This window comes from Hemitrygon akajei, chromosome 17 (assembly GCF_048418815.1).
Source record: "Hemitrygon akajei chromosome 17, sHemAka1.3, whole genome shotgun sequence".
Lineage (NCBI taxonomy): Eukaryota > Metazoa > Chordata > Chondrichthyes > Myliobatiformes > Dasyatidae > Hemitrygon > Hemitrygon akajei.
Window position 1 is genome coordinate 45,573,320 of NC_133140.1, and position 17,691 is coordinate 45,591,010.

Sequence of the window (17,691 nt, forward strand, 5' to 3'; positions counted from 1 at the left end):
TTTACAAGGATGTTGCCTGGATTGGGGAACGTGCCTTGTGAGAATAGGTTGAGTGAACTCGGCCTTTTCTCCTTGGAGCGACGGAGGATGTGAGATGACCTGATAGAGGTGTATAAGATGATGAGAGGCATTGATTGTGTGGATAGTCAGAGGCTTTTCCCCAGAAAAAGCTAACACAAGAGTGCATAGTTTTAAGGTGCTTTGAAGTAGGTACAGAGGAGATGTCAGGGGTAAGTTTTTTACGCAGAGAGTGGTGAGTGCATGGAATGGGCTGCTGGCAGCTGTGGTGGAGGCGGATACAATAGGGTCTTTTAAGGGACTCCTGGATGCCTACATGGAGCTTATAAAATTAGAGGGCTATGAGTAACGCCTAGATAATTCTAAGGTACAGCTTAAATTCGGCACAGCTTGTGGGCTGAAGAGCCTGTATTGTAGGTTTTCTATGTTTCTAGATCCAGCAATCCTTGAGGAAACTCCCTACAAATCTGCTGGGGTCATCTATTCTGTCTGCTGCTCCCAATGCAACCTCCTCTACATTGGTGACACCCACCACAGTTGGGGACAGCTTCATTGATCACCTCTGCTCCCTCCACCAAGAGCGGAACTTCCCGGCAGGCAGTCATTTTAATTCCAATTCCCATTCCCTTTCTGACATGTCCACATGCACCACAAAGGAGGAGCAATACCTTATATTCTGTCTGGGTAGCCTCCAACCTGATGGCATGAATATCAATTTCTTCTTCCAGCAAAAAAACTCCCTTCCCTTCCCCTCTTGTATTCCTCATTCTGTCCCCTTACCTCTTCTTACCTGCCTATCATCTCCCCATGGGTCCCCTTCTCCTGCTCTTTCTCCCACGGTCCACTCTCCACTGCAGCCCACCTTTTCTACCCACCTGGCTTCACCCATCACTTCCTAGCTATCCTCTTTCCCCACCTTTTCATTCCATCATTTTCCCACTTCATTTTCAGTCCTGAAGAAGGGTTTTGGCCTAAAGTGTTTTCTGCTTATTCATTTTTATTGATGCTGCCTGACTTACTGAGTTCTTCCAGCATTTTGTGTGTGTTCGTTTGGATTTCCAGCATCTACAGAAATTCTTGTTCATGTTTAATTTTTGCCTTTAAGAGTGCTGTAGCTCTTACGCTGTATAGGAAGAATCTCCATTTCTTTAAAGTTTATTTTTCAATTGCATTGGTACCTTCGGAGAATTTGTCCCCTTGTAGATTACATGACCATATCTGGTTGGAGCTGCAGGAGTTCTTTTTTTGTGGCTATTTCGGGTGAGTTTTCACTGCAGAGAAAATAATAGATGCACATGAAATGGGGGAATGAGTGATGATGTCTTGGACACAATACAAACGACCAGGGAGGAGGTATTGGCAGCCTTGAAGTGAACTGAGTTGGATAAATTCCCAGCACATGACTTAGAGCATCCATGGACCTTGTGGGAAGTAGGTAGAAATAGGGAAGGGGCTTGCAAAGATACTTGCTTCATCTATAGCCACAGGTGAAGTTCTGGAAGACTGGTGGATGGCTAATGATGTAACATTAGTCTAGAAGGCCTGCAAAGACAAGTCAGAGAATTACAGGCCAGTGAGTCTGGCATCAGTGGTGGGAAGTTACTGAAGGGGATTCTGAAAGACGGGATCTATGAACATTTGTAGTGGTGAGGTCTAGTTAGAGCTAGCGTGGTTGTGTGCATGGGAAATCAGGAAAGGCCAATCTCTTAGAGATTTTCAAGGAGTTAACCAAGAGGATAGATGAGGGGAATGGATGTTGTCTTTATAGACTTTAACAAGGCCTCTGATGTGGTCCCATGGAAGGTTGGATCACATGGGATCCAGGGAGGGTAGCTAATAAGATTTGTAATAGGCTGAATACTGGGAAGCAAAGGTACTGGTTAATGGTTATTTCTTGGACTGGAGGCCTATGACTAGTGGTGTGCCACAAGGGTTGGTATTGGAACCTCTGTTGTTCATTATTTATAAAAACAACTTAGATGTGAATATACAAGGCGCAATTAATGTTTGTGGGTGCGACTAAAATAGGTGGTGTTGTAGACACTGGAGAAGGGTCAAATGATCGAGGTGAGTACAGAAGGTGAGCGGATGTTCAGTGCTGTCTACCAGCCACTAGCTCGGTGCTGCCAGAAGAAGGTCTCTGCGTTTGATGGTCTCTATCTTACCCTAGCTTACTGCTCCTGAAGGAAGGCCCCGGCATTCGAATGGTCTCTCTTCCCCGATGTTGTCAGAGGATGGTGCTGGATTTCTGGGTCCTGGGCAAGGTTGAAGCAATAAAGTTTGTAGATAGAACTTTATGATGTGTTGCTGGTTTTAGTTGCTCCTTTTTTGTTGCAATTTTGTTTGATCTTGATCGAGACAGCCTGTAGATAATGAACTGAGCTGAACAGAATATGCCTGTACTCTTTTAATTCTGTGTTTTATATTCTGTCTTTTTCACTTGTTTTTTTATTGCTGTTTTCACTTTTTTTTGCACATGGGAAGCTGTCAGCCAAATGTTGACTACTTTCAATAAAGGATGTGGAACTTTGTCATTGTTATTTGCCTGGATGAAGAGCATCACAAAAGACACTTCCTAGTTTTAAACATCAATATCCAATCTTGTATGGAAAATTTCTCAATTTTTCAAGTGTTTAGCCCAAAGATATGGTAAAAACTGGGACTCCTACTGGGAGAGGTCTGGTCAGGGGAAATTTAGAAGGTTAAAGAGAAAGAACAAAATAATAGTGCAAGGTGGTGACTTAAGCAATGATAACTTGAGAGAGTCAGGAGGCACAGAGCATACAAAAAGACTGGAGATAAATGCTTAGGAAAAGACAACATTGAAGGCTTTTATGTGAATGCCTTCAGCACTTATTTCTTTCTTGTAAAATTGTTCATGTTTAATTTATGTTTTCCTTGTGAATGCTGCTTTTATGATGCTATGTGGTTGTGATGCTGCTTGAAGTAATCTTTTTCATTGCATTTTGTAGATACATGTACTCGTACAAACTCCAATATGGAAATGGGCAAATTAATAGCACAAGTAGAAATAAATGGGTATGATCTGATAGTCAGTACTGAAATATCTTTGTGAAGTGACCAGATTCAGTATTAAATATTTCAGCATTTCAGAAGATTGTGGCAAAATGGGAAAACAGAGGGGCATTCCCAATAATAAATGCAATAAAGGGAAAGGATATTAACTTAGAAAATCAATATTCAATCCCAGCCCATTCTGAACTTTTGTAGTGAAGAGAAACATTCGTTCTACAATGCTCAGTAGAAGAATGAGAGGTAATCTTATTGAACCATACAAAATTCTTATGTGGTTTGATTGGAGAGATTCAGGAATGATGATTCATTTGACAGTGCTGTCTAGGACTGCAGTGCCAGAATAAGAGACCAGCCATTCAAGTCTGAAGGAATATCTTCATCTGGATTGCATTTAGAACTCTCTGTCGAGGAAAGCCATGGATGTCCTGTTTGTATGTATAATATATACATAGCTTGACAGATTTTTAGATATAAAAAGGAATCAAGAATATGAGATTAGTGGTGAGGTAACTGCCAGAATAGGGGCAGTGGACAGAATGGTTTCCCTCTGCTTCTACTTCAGTATGTTCTTATATATTTATCTTTACAAAAGTATAGTAGTTCACCCTAGAACCATATGCAGTTCTCTGATTATAATCTTACTAATATTTATGTACAAATTCACCGTTCCATTGAGACATCAATATTTCAACTTTTATCATGGAAAACATACTTTTAACCTTTAAATTTAATGCTTTGTTGTCTTATGAACCTGGTATCACAAATGTTCCTGATAATTCTTATTACCCAAAGTATAGCTATTCTTTTTATTTAGTTTGGGCCGGTGGGGGTTGTCAGCCTAGGAAAATGGAAAACTCTGATTTTAAACCTCCGCTGCCTTGCAGCCAAACCCACCCATGGAAAAGGCTTCAGGTGTAAGCTCCGAGGAAGAAATCCGGTGCTGGGGTCCCTAAGGCAGTTCGATGTTGCTTACAACTTCACTCTGGCAACCTCTGCGACGACACTGGTGCCAAGCTATATCGGCGCTTGCCCTTCCCTTGGACTACATCAGTGACATGGAGAGGGGGATCCCGCTACCTGCGCAACAGCCGGTTCCATATAACAATTACAGCACGGAAACAGGCCATCTCGGCCCTTCTAGTCTGTGCTGAATGCTCACACTCACCTAGTCCCACTGGCCCGCACTCAGCCCATAACCCTCCACTCCTTTCCTGTCCATATACCTATCCAATTTTGCTTTCAATGACAATACTGAACCTGCCTCTACCACTTCTACTGGAAGCTCATTCCACACAGCTACCACTCTTTGAGTAAAGAAACTCCCCCTCGTGTTACCCTTAAACTTTTGCCCCCTAACTCTCAACTCATGTCCTCTTGTTTGAATCTCCCCTACTCTCAATGGAAAAAGCCTATCCATGTCAACTCTATCTATCCCCCTCATAATTTTAAATACCTCTATCAAGTACCCCCTCAACCTTCTACGCTCCGAAGAATAAAGACCTAACTTGTTCAATCTTTCCCTGTAACTTAGGTGCTGAAACCCAGGTAACATTCTAGTAAATCTTCTCTGTATTCTCTCTATTTTGTTGACATCTTTCCTATAATTCGGTGACCAGAACTGTACACAATACTCCAAATTTGGCCTTACCAATGCCTTGTACAATTTTAACATTACATCCCAACTCCTATACTCAAGGTTCTTCAAATCTTCCCACCCAGGTTTGCACCCTGGAGAAGAACAGTCCACCAGAAAGATCAACGGCTGCCAACTAGTTTGGCAAAGGATACCTCCTTATTTCTACCAGCTTGCAATTATATTTGATATGTTGTTTATCCATTATTGTATGTTATCAATATTGCCCCTCTTTGGTCCTCTCTCTTATTTACATTGAGAGCCATTAATTTATTTCTGGCAACATTGGTCCTCTCTTTCTCCAGTTCCTGACCCAAGGCACTGATGCGTACAGGACTCAGCAGGTATTCCAGTGCAGAACCTTGTGGGATATTATTATTCATAAAATGAGCACTTGCTGCATTGAAGGTGAATTTGAGGAGTTAATAATAAGCTGGTAAGGAAGGCGGGCTCTGTCGTGGGCAAAGTACTGGAGAGTTTAACATCGGTAGCTGAGCGAAGGGCGCTGAGTAGGCTACGGTCAATTATGGAAAACCCTGAACATCCTCTACATAGCACCATCCAGAGACAGAGAAGCAGTTTCAGCGACAGGTTACTATCGATGCAATGCTCCTCAGACAGGATGAAGAGGTCAATACTCCCCAATGCCATTAGGTTTTACAATTCTACCGCCAGGACTTAAGAACTTTTTAAAAGCTATTATTAATGCTTTCTGAGATGGTGATTTAGATGCATATCATATTTTTTACTGAGTTAAGTATTGTATGTAATTAGTTTTGCTACAACAAGTGTATGGGACATTGGAAAAAAGTTGAATTTCCCCATGGGGATGAATAAAGTATCTATCTATCTATCTATCTATCTATCTATCTATCTAATGAAAAACAAGGTACAGCAGATGAATTAAACAGGTTTTTGCATGAGCCTTCACAGTAGAGGAAACAAAAAGGCATTTCAGAAAATAGTTGTAGCTGTGAATTGGAAAGGAAGGGAAGAATTCAGAAACATTATTATCACCAAAGAAGAAGATCTGAAATTTTGTTGAAGCTATGGGCTGACAAGCTTTCGGTCCCAAAGAACTCCATCACCAGGATATAAGTAGTTTTTGAAAGAGGTGAGATATTGACTTAAAGTTTCAAAAATCTCCCCGATTTGTGGAAGGCTCCATTTGATTGAAAAATAGCAATTGTCATCTTTAAATGTGAAATACCCTTGGAGAGTAAGACCATATATTTTGGATATATACCTCAAGAATGGCTGAAAAGAGATAAATATTTAATGAATATACTGTTGGTGGCTGGTAAAAAGACTCTTACTAGGAAATGGTTATCACAGGAGAGCCCAACTTTAAATACATGGATGGAAATTACAATGGACATTTACAAAATGGAGAAGATAACAGCATCTGTTAATCATAAGCTGGAACAATTTGATTCATACTGGGAAAAATGGTTTAACTACATAATGCCTCATAGGCCTGATTTTATTCTCACCAATCAATGAATCTTTTGTAAAAAAGTAAGATCACTCCCTACTTGTACATAGTTCTTTCCTTTTGCTTGTTTTTTTTCTTTCCACTCTTTTCTATAAGTGTATACCCCAGATAAATACTTTGTGGAGATTTTGTGATATATATGATTATATGATATATATGCACAATGTCTGAAATACATCTTATGGAAATGTTTGTTTGATGAACAATAAAAAAATAAATTACAAAAAAAAAGAAAAATACCAACTGTAATTCCTTTATGCAAAAAATGCAGAGACACAATAGAGCCCCTAGAAGATGAAACGCATACAATGAATGGAAGGGAGATCTAGGACAGCTAGAGTGGCAGCAGTAGAGTACAATGACATAAAAATTAATATAAATTACATAATAAATAAGTACAAAACAAAGGACGAACAAAGCGATGTTCATGAACTCATGAACCATTCAGAAATCTGATGACAGAGGAGAAGAAGCTGTTCCTGAATCATTGATGTGTGGGGTCACCAGGTTCTTATACCTCAATCCCAAGGGGTCATGTCCCTGATGGTGAGGATCCTTAAGGATGGATGTAATCAGTCAAAATGCTTTCCACCCTACATCTGCCCCCTATATCTACTCTTTGGTGACATACCAAATCTCTTCAATCTCCTAACAAAGTAAGACCACTGGCATGAGAGTTTATGATTGCATCAATTTGTGGAGCCCAGTATCGATCCTTTGAGTTGTTGATGCCCAGGAACTTGAAGTTGCTCACCCTTTCCACTGCTGGCCCCTCAATGAGGACTGACATGCTTTCTCCTGATTTCTCCTTCCTGAAATCCGCAATCAGCTCCTTGGTCTTGTTGCCTGTGAGGTTGCTGTTGAGACTCCGCTCCACCAGCCAAATTATTTCACTTCTGTACAACTCATTGTCACCACGTGAGATTTTATCAACAAGTGGTGGTGTCTGTCATCTGCTTATTTATAGATGCCATTTGAGCTGTACTTAGCAATCTAGTCATGAATGGCGAGAGAATCGAGCAGTGGGTTGAGCACACATCCCTTCTCCTTGTCAGCAAGGAGAAGGAGAAGTTATTACCAATCCACACTGACTGTGGTCTCCTGATGAGGAAGGCAAGGATCAGGTTGTAGAGGAGGTAAATGAGCTCCAGAGGCTCAGGTTTTGAAACTTGGTGATTAACACTGAGGGGTGAAGATACAGAACACAGAGCTGTAATTGATAAATGGCTAAACAGTACAGTGCAGGAACAGGCCTTTCGACCCATGATATTGTGCCAAACTAATTAAATTAGTAACTAAGTGCCTAAATAAGCTAATACCTCTGCCTACACAAAGTTTATTTCCTGCATATTAATTGCCTAAGAACCTCAACTTTCTCTATCATATTTGCCTCCACTACTAGCCCTTGCAGAGCAGTCCAGCATCCAACATTCCCTGTGTAAAAAAAACTTGCACACCTTCCTTGAACTTAACCCCTTTCACCTTAAATGCATGACCTCTGTTAATAGACAACTGTCATGGGTAAAATGTTAAAATCTATTACAGGTGTCCCCTGTATTATCGGGTGGGGTGGGGGGGGGGGGAGTTGTATTTCTAGAGACTGCCAATATCACAATTTTCCATAACATCATTTGCAGATGCGTCAAGTTGAGACAATATAGGTCTTGTGTTTTTTTAAAAAAAACATTTTTACTTAAGTTTTGCGAGAGAGAAATTTATTTCGTATCACAGATTTCTGATAGTTATTTATGAATTCTTTAAGGGTGAATTTCTGTTTCTTCTTGTGGGAGAATCTAGAACGTTTAACTACTTTTCAGAGATTGCTCAGTCAAGACAGAAATTACCGTAGATTCCGGATTTTAAGCCGCTACTTTTTTCCCACATTTTGAACAGCTTTGAACTTTGCGGCCTTTAATACGGAGCGGCTAATGCATTATTTTTTTCATGCCGCCTCGTAAACATTTTGCCTCGTAACAGTAGACCAATAAAATTGATGAGTAGTTAGAGGTCCAATGAAATTGTACGATAAATCAAGAGCACTTTCACAATTAAATTATTGTAAATCAGTCATTTGTACTCACCCTCATCAACATGGAAAACACTCGAAGAAAAGCATTGTGCTGCCTTTATGGCAGTTATTTAGTTTATAATATTTTCACTTAGTAATTCATTTTCTAGTTAAAGTTAGAAGTGTTTTAACTATATTTGTTTTCTGTACTACATCGCGGGATGCTATGACATCACACCCGGTTTCGCCACGTCTTGTGGGATACCAATTTGCGATAAACGGAAAGGAGGGGGGGAGCGGCGGAGCGAAAACGCTGCTTTTAAGTTAAAGGCGATCAATAACTTTTCCTGGTAGGCTGCAGTATATATATTTTTTACCAGTCGTTAGGAGATATTGGAATGTTGTTCAGTAAAGAAGTATACGCAACGTATATTTAAAAGTAGCCGTGTTACGGGCACGGTTCGAAAAAAAGCATTTGCAATATGTATTTGTTTTTGTTACCATATGGATTTAATTAAAAGTTAAAAAATCCTCACGTGTAATATCTTTCTGTGTAAATATCTCATATTACAACGTGGGACACCTGCGGCCGAAAATCCGGTGCGGCCTAAAATCCGGTGCGGCCTTTACAAGTAAAAAATTGATTTTATTTCTAAAATTAGAGCCAGCGGCTTTTAATCAGGTGCGCTCTGTAGTCCGGAATCTACGGTAGATAAATTTATTCTCCTTGCAGGACTGTGTATCTGTATAATTCTCTTTGTCAAAAGATGGTAAAACAAGTCTATGAGTATTTTTAAGACACAGGTAGATGTATACTTGATAGGACAGAAGGTGAAAGCAGGAATAGAGCATAAATGTTACAATGAGATCAGTCTTTAGAGCTGGAGGCTTGAAGCCTGTTGCTTAGATTACCAGCCTCTGCAGATTTTTTGTTTTTGATTTCTATTTACCAGTCTAAGAATCACAATAATCATTCCCATTGTTTTCTAATTTCTATCCTGTTTTGAAGTTACTTTGCTGTTCTTCCACAGTTCCATATCCTATAGTGTTTAAGTAGTCCCCTGTGACACCAGGTAATTGATGTCGTGAAATGAATACCACATTTCCTGTATTTCCCACATTCACCAAGTTTTTCAACCTCGAAGGACTCGGTTGCATTTGTCAAGCAAAATTTTCAATTTTGAATTTAAGTGCTGACTGCTTCTAATATTTATTTTTCTTCAAACCATTTAACAATATCAACTAATGGTGCTACAGCGAAGCACTTCAGTGAAATTAATTTTTGAAACTTTTGGAGAGGCAAGTGTGAAGCAAAATTCCTTTTCAGTAGGATTCATAATATGTCAGTGCTGAAACGAAAAAGATGAATGCTTTAGTTGCATGAAAGATGAAGGTTTAAACCATGGTGTCTACTGAATTTTTCATCTGTTGGAATATATTTATGGCTTACATTTAACAATATCTCCCATATGGGACATAGTCAACAAGTAAAATCTGTAAGGTTTGTTGACTTTGACAATTGCTGAAAATAGAGTAATATAAGATCTATTTCAGAATCAGAATCAGGTTTATTATCACTGGAATGTGACGTGAAATTTGCTAACTTAGCAGCAGCAGTTCAATGCAATACATAATGTAGCAGAGGAAAAAGAAATAATAATAAAAAAGCAAGTAAATCGATTACATATATTGAATAGATTTTTTAAAAACGTGTAAAAACAGAAATATTGTGTAAGTGAGGTAGTGTCCAAAGATTCAATGTCCTTTTAGGAATCGGATGGCAGAGGGGAAAAAGCATTCCTGAATCGCTGAGTGTGTGCCTTCAGGCTTCTGTATCTCCTACCTGATGGTAACAGTGAGAAAAGGGCATGCCCTGGGTGCTGGAGATCCTTAATAATGGGTGCTGCCTTTCTGAGTCACCGCTCCCTAAAGATGTCCTGGGTACTTTGTAGGCTAGTGCCCAAGATGGACCTAACTGGATTTACAACTTTCTGCAGTTTCTTTCGATCTTGTGCAGTAGCCCCTCCATACCAGACAGTGATGCAGCCTGTCAGAATGCTCTCCACGGTACAACTATAGAAGTCCTTGAGTGTATTTGTTGACATGCCAAATCTCCTCAAACTCCTAATAAAGTATAGCCACTGCCTTGCCTTCTTTATGACTACATTGATATGTGGGGACCAGATTAGATCCTCAGAGATCTTGACACCCAGGAACTTGAAGCTGCTCACTCTCTCCACTTCTGATCCCTCTATGAGGATTGGTATGTGTTCCTTCGTCTTACCCTTCCTGAAGTCCACAATCAGCTCTTTTGTCTTACTGACATTGAGTGCCAGGTTGTTACTGCAGCACCATTCCATTAGTTGGCATATCTCACTTCTGTACGCCCTCTTGTCACCATCTGAGTTTTTACCAACAATGGTGGTATCGTCAGCAAATTTATACGTTTGCAGATGGTATTTGAGCTATGCCTAGCCACACAGTCATGTGTATACAGGGAGTGGGCTAAGCACACACCCCTGAGGTGCGGCAGTGTTGATTGTCAGCGAGGATACTATCACCAATCCACACAGATTGTGGTCTTCCAGTTAGGAAGTCGAGGATCCAATTGCAGAGGCCCAGGCTCTGCAACTTCTCAATTGTGGGAATGATGCTATTAAATGCTGAGCTATAGACTATGAACAGCATCTTGACATAGGTGTTTGTGTTGTCCAGGTGGTCTAAAACCGTGTGGCGAGCCATTGAGATTGCGCCTGCTATTGACCTATTGTGGTGATAGGCAAATTGCAATGGGTCCAGGTCCTTGGTGAGGCAGGAGTTCAATCTAGTCATAACCAACCTCTCAAAGCATTTCATCACTGTTGGTGTGAGTGCTACTGGGTGATAGTCATTAAGGCAGCCCACATTATTCTTCTTAGGCACTGGTATAATTTTTGCCATTTGAAGCAAGCAGGAACTTCTGCCCCTAGCAGTGAGAAGTTGAAAATGTCCTTGAATACTCCCGCCAGTTGGTTGGCACAGGTTTTCAGACCCTTACCAGGTACTCCATCGGGACCTTCCACCTTGCAAGGGAGTTCACTCTCTTTAAAGACAGCTTAACATCGGCCTCTGAGATGGAGATCACAGGATCATTTGTGCTGAAATTAATGGTGCATAACTTCATTTTGCCTCTTCTAAACTTTTGCCCATTTGAACAATTGTCCACTATCTTGCTCAGTTTCTTGTTTGGTCAATAGTCATGCTGTGCAGCATATCGTTGAGGGCTTGGCAATGTTCACAACGAGGTAACTAAAAACATGGCCAACCTTTGCTGTATCCTACCAAGTTACTTTGAATATCTTGTCTCTGTGATGTTCATCCAATATAATCAGGTCCTTGCAGTGCACTTGGAATTTATCACCTTCTGACACTGCTAATATTAATTCTGACAACAACATGCAACAAATATTAATCATAAATTATTGCTCAGGTATGATGTTAAATTGTACATAAAACTCAAATTGAATTGGTTCAGATAGATTCATTGCCTTTATTAATTGCACGGTTGCTCCTTCTCTCTGCTCTCGTTCCTCCTCTTCTGCCTCTGGCTTTCCTCACTCATTTGTACATCTGAGAAAACAGACCCTTTGGCCTAACTTTCCCATGCTAACTAAGTTGCCTAATTGCATAGTCCTATTTGCCTCTCTAAACTTATATAAATGAACTCAGATTTGTCATCGTTTGGAGGGGCATGTCCATAAGTCCTTAACAAAATGAATGTGCGCTTTCTGCTTTGGTTTAGATCGAGGGCTTCCAACCTGGGGTCCGCTGACCCTTTGCTTAATGGTATTGGTCCATGGCAAAGGTTGGGAACCCCTGCTTTAGATGACTATTGGTTGCCAATTATCATTGTCTCCTTGTGAACACTCTAACATTGAGATGCTTTTAAATGATATCCCATGAATGGGCGATGGGAAACAAAGTATGCAGCTTTTCAATCTTCTATTTGAAGTATTTTGTATGAATAAGTCTAAATTTGAGCTTCATATTTCTCCTTAACTGAAAAGTCTTGCTCGGCTTTTTAGAATGTTATGGATTTTGTAACCATTTCTCAACATGATTTGATGGCAAATGTTATCAGCAAGTCATTGAATATTGCTGTTGGGCAAGGGGCAGCTTTCTCTCAAGATTTTAAATACACTATTTATTTATTAGTGAGAGCACCAAATGGACACTCGCTGACTGAAAATTAACTGGAAGTACTACTAATAGTTTTGCTCTAAGAAATACTTCAATAGTTTTGCTCTAAGTAGTATTTCAAAGCATGAGGATACATTTAAATGAGATTACAACATCCTAAAGAAGCATATAATAACATAAAGCTTCCCATGATACATTGTTACACCACTTGTCGATGATGGCAATGTAACAAAAATGATATAATTGCTCCAGGTTTGTCACTGCCAACATAAATCTAAATCGGGTTGTAAACATTCTGAATAGGTTCAATATCTCTTTAAAATAACTGTCAAAGAACACTTTTACTTTGCATAAGCTCCTCCTTTACAGGAGGTCAGAGGAACTGGACACTATTTTTGTATTTCCTGCAAACGTGTAAACGCCTTGTCTTTATCAAAACTGCCAGCATCTACAGAAATGTGTTTCAGTTATATAAAGCTGGAATCGTACTTTGTTTGTTTACATCTATTATCGCAACGATTTCCAGGTACGGGTCTGTTCTGAACTTCCAGGAAGACATTAAAGGTTAGTTTAAGCTTTGAATTCAGTGCTTCCTATTTTGGAGATTACAGTAAAGAAAATATATTGCAACAACATAGTTAAAGGCTAAAATTTTTCTTAACATCCTTAGTATTTAACAAGTACTTTTTTGATCTTACTTGTCTTGATTTAACACATTTTGGGTTCTTCATTACTGTATATTTTAAGGAAAATTTACTGAACAATTGAGATACATAGTTTTATCATGAGTGAGAGGAACCCATAGTTTTGAACAATATAGAAATGACTCAGTTATTGCCGTGACAAGGTAGCTGGAATTCACAGTTACAGTAGAAATCTTAGCTTAAGTTACATGTTTCTTATCTCTTAATAACACTTAAAAAGAATTTCAAACAATCATTTTCATGCATGTAATAATTTTATATGTATTAAGATTAGTAATAACTATTTTTACAATAGACAATAGGTGCAGAAGTAGACCATTCGGCCCTTTGAGCCTGCACCGCCGTTCTGAGATCATGGCTGATCATCTACTATCAATACCCGGTTCCTGCCTTGTCCCCATATCCCTTGATTCCCCTATCCAAAAGATACCTATCTAGCTCCTTCTTGAAAGCATCCGGAGAATTGGCCTCCACTGCCTTCTGAGGCAGTGCATTCCAGACCCCCCACAACTCTCTGGGAGAAGAAGTTTTTCCTTAACTCTGTCCTAAATGACCTACCCCTTATTCTCAAATCATGCCCTCTGGCCCTCTGGTATTTTTCAGAAACTAAGGAAAGAGAATTTACATTTATACTTTGCATAAGCTCTTGTTTCCTTGCAAGGTATGATAAGAATTTCTACAATTAAAAGGCACAAGATTTTTTTTTGTATTTCTTCCAAAATTATAGTCTTTTTATCATAATTGCATCCACATAAATATGAAGGGAAGAGACAGTACCGGCAGTACATCATGAGGTCTTCACACCTGTTCCATCATTTACTAAGATTTTGACTGATCTGATCTTGGTCTCCACTCTACTTGCTCCTGTTTTTTTTTTTGAAAGCATTGACTTCCTTGTAAATCTGGACATTTAAAAAATCTGTCTGAGCTTAAGTTAAATGACTCACAATCCACAGCTCCCTCACGCAGAGATTTCCAAAGACTTGCGATCCTTCGGGAGAAGAAATTACTCCTCCTGTGCATCTTTGATTGGCAACCACTTACTTAGGAATCCAAGCCCCCTTGTTCCAAGTAGTGGTACTTGAGGAAACATACACTAAGCATCTATCTTGTAAGGCCCCCTCATAACACATTCTGTGGCCATTATATTAGGTACCACCTGTTCGCTGACTTCAGCTGCTTTAACTCAATTCACTTCAAGGTTCAAAGGGTTCCTGTGTTCAGAGATGTTCTTCTGCACACTATTGTTGCAACAAGTGGTTTTTTGAGCTACAATCACCTTCCAGTCAGCTTGAACCAGTCCGACTATTCTCCTCTGACCTCTCTCATCAACAAGGCATTTTCAAACACTGAACTGCCAATCACTGGATTTTTTTTTGTTTCTCGCACAATTCTCAGTCTCAGACTCTAGAGACTGTTGTGCATGAAAATACCGGGACATCAGCATTTTCAGAGATACTCAAACCAACCCGTCTGGCACCAACAATCATCCGCAGTCGAAATCACTTAGATCACATTCCTTCCCCATTCTGATGTTTGGTCTGAACAACAACTGAACCCCTTGACCATGTCTGCACGCTTTTTTTGCATTGAGTTGCTGCTACATAATGAGCTGATTAGAAATTTGCATTAATAAGCAGGTTTTACAGGTGTCCCTAATAAAGTGGCCACTGAGTTATTGTATGCTTCAACATGATCAGCTCTTTTTCCTCTAAACTCCAATGGTATAGACCCAGAATATTTAGTAAACAAACCCTTCATCCAGGAATCAAACTAGCTAAGCTTCCCTAAGCTACTTCCAATGCACATTTATTGTTCCCTAAATAGATAGACCAAAACTGTACACAATGCTTCAGGTGCAGTTTTATCTAAACTTTAGTTGGAGCAAAACTTCCCCGTTTTTATATTTTATTTCCTTAACTTTAAATCTTAGCCTTTACCTTTCTGCAACTTTTACTGCACAATCATTCTAACCTTCTGTAGTTCATATACTTATTTTCTCTGCATTTAAATAACTTTTGACTACTCATTTTTATGACAAAATGAACAACTTTCTGCAGTATTTTGTCTTATTATGTTCCATCAGCCAAATCCTATCGCAATTCCCTTAATATGTCCATATCTCTGTTCAGGATCTTTATTCTCCTCCCCACAACTTGCTTTCCTGCCCAGTTTTGCACAACCAGTAAATTTGGTTCAGTATACTCAATCCCTTCATATCTGTCATTAATTAAGATTGTAAGTAGTACTTACCCCTAGACTAACCCTTGTAATATGAAACTAGTTATAGTTTGTCCACCTGAAAATGACCTTTTATATCTGGATTTTCTGTTTTGTATTATTTAGTCAATGCTCCAGTCATGTTAATTTATTAGCAACAATGCCACAAATTCTTGCCCTTCTCCAGTAACCTTTCATATGACATTTTTGGAGTGATGTCGGAATATCTTTGAAGCCCTGAAGCACAATTCACTTGTTTATAGCTAAAATCTCGGTGGTTGCAAAGTAAAATCTGAAACAGTGTGCATTTTAAAATTGTTCCAGAAGCCAGTGTCAATCAGGTGAAAGTGGCACATGCTTAGGTGAAAGAGAAATTCTTGCAGAAGTATTGAGTTTTTGCGTGCATCCTGACTATTTTTTTCTAAAAGCATCTTCCCTTTAAATGGATCCGGTTGCACCTGAAAGCTTATTGTTTCCCCTTTTCTAGCTTGCTTTTGGCAGCACAGCCTCAGACCTGTGTGCTTTTGTGAGTGCTGGTGACAAATAGCCACTTTTAATGCAAGTTTCAAAGAGCTTTTTGAATGTCAACTGAGCTCACACCCACCATTAGCAGATGGCCACACAAGCATGTTTACTTCTAAGTCTGAATAGCAAAAATATCATTAGTGGGATTTGTGGTAGCTGTTTTCTTTTAATAGATCAATTAATTGAGTACTATTATGACTCCCTGCCTCATAGAATATAGCACAGGCAGGTGTTTAATCAAGATGGTTCAGTACATCAGAAATAAAAGGCACTGGCAATATGCCATACATTTCTGAGCCACTTTGGAATGTGTATTCCAAAGATAGATAAGAACAAGTTTTTTTTCCCCGTTGTTGAAACAGTGTCTGGAAGTACTGTGACAAGTACTGTGCAAAACAAAAAGCTGATAGGATTGATTTCTCTGTGTGGACCATAGAAGTGACTGGAAAGCTTGACCTTTATCCCAGAGAAGACGTCATCTTAGACAGATACATATGATTATTTGAGGAAAAATGTTAATCCAAACCATACCAAAAGATACGGGTTTAAACTACAGCAGGTGCAGTTAAAGTTCATGAATTATTTGTTTGAATAACCGCTGGATAACACATGAAATAAAATTCTGGATAGCAGAGGCAAAAATCTTGAAATTAATTTATAATGACTGATTGTGCCAAAGAATGGGGTGGATCAGTTTTATTCCTAAAGAATGAAGCCAGTGGTTCAAACCTTTTACAGTCATGATTCAATTCATTAACTCTGAATATGAGAAATCACTGCACTTCACTACTAGCTTCTACCATTGGATGGTGGTCTTTCCCTGTACTTCAGTATTAGCTTCTACCATTGGACGGTGGTCTTTCCTGTAGAAAACTGGAAGATTGACAGTTAAGGGTCTGTGAAATGTTAAAGGAATTTGATAGGGTAGGTGCAGATAGTGACTTCAAAGCATGGGCACCATAAGTATAACTTAAATCCAATGAGACATTCAGCAGAGACTCTTTAGTCAGTGAGTGGTTGGAATGCAAAATAAACTGCTGTACAGCACAGGTGAAGTAGATAGAATAGATGCTTTTATGAGAAATCTAGATGAGAACATGGGAGAGAAAAGGATGGAAGAGCATGTTGATAGGGTGCATTGTAGTAAAGTGTGAGGATGGATGGGAAAACTAGATTGGATCAGTATAGTCAAATGGACCATGTCATGGCATTCCACGTAATAATACAGTCAACTCTGATGACGTGAGCTTACTTACTTGCATCAAGTTTGATACAAATGTCATCAAATATTTTTACCCCCCTGTAGCACATTAGCTCAAAATTCCAACTTCAACATTCAAAGTAAATTTATAATGAAGTACGTATACTTTACCATATACTACTTTGAGATTCATTTTCTTGCAAGCATTTACAGGGAAGAAAAGAAATACAATAGAATTTATGAAAAGCTAAACAGAAACAGGCAAGGACTGACAAACAACCAATGTGCAAAAGAAGACATACTGTGCAAATAAAAAATAATACTGAGGACACGAGTTCTAAAGAGTCCTTGGAAGTGAGTCTATATGTCATTGAAATGATTGGTGATTGAAGTTATCCACACCTGTTCAGGAGCTGGATGGGAGGGTAATAACTGTTCCTAAACATGCTATGCTGGCGCCAAAATGCATGGCAACAATTGCAGCTTCCCCCAGCACATCCCTAAATGTGTTGGTTGTTGATGCAAAATAATGCATTTCATTGTATGTTCTGACACTTGGATGTTCTCGGAATCTGATCGGAATCAGCATCAGAATCTGGTGGTGTGGGACCTAAGCTTCTGTATCTTCTGCCCAATGGTAGTAATAAGAAGAGGGCATGGCCTGGATTGTTT

The 17,691-nt window shown here is 39.3% G+C and overlaps 1 protein-coding gene across 1 annotated transcript in view; it reads left to right on the forward strand.

The window, feature by feature from the left end:
• Window positions 1-12,784: 12,784 nt before the first annotated feature.
• snx20 (sorting nexin 20) overlaps window positions 12,785-17,691 on the forward strand; it is a 30,751-nt gene continuing 25,844 nt past the window's right edge. Inside the window, exon 1 of the mRNA XM_073070622.1 lies at window positions 12,785-12,933. The gene's annotated coding sequence lies outside the window, so the exon portion shown is untranslated. The remainder of the gene's footprint in view (window positions 12,934-17,691) is intronic.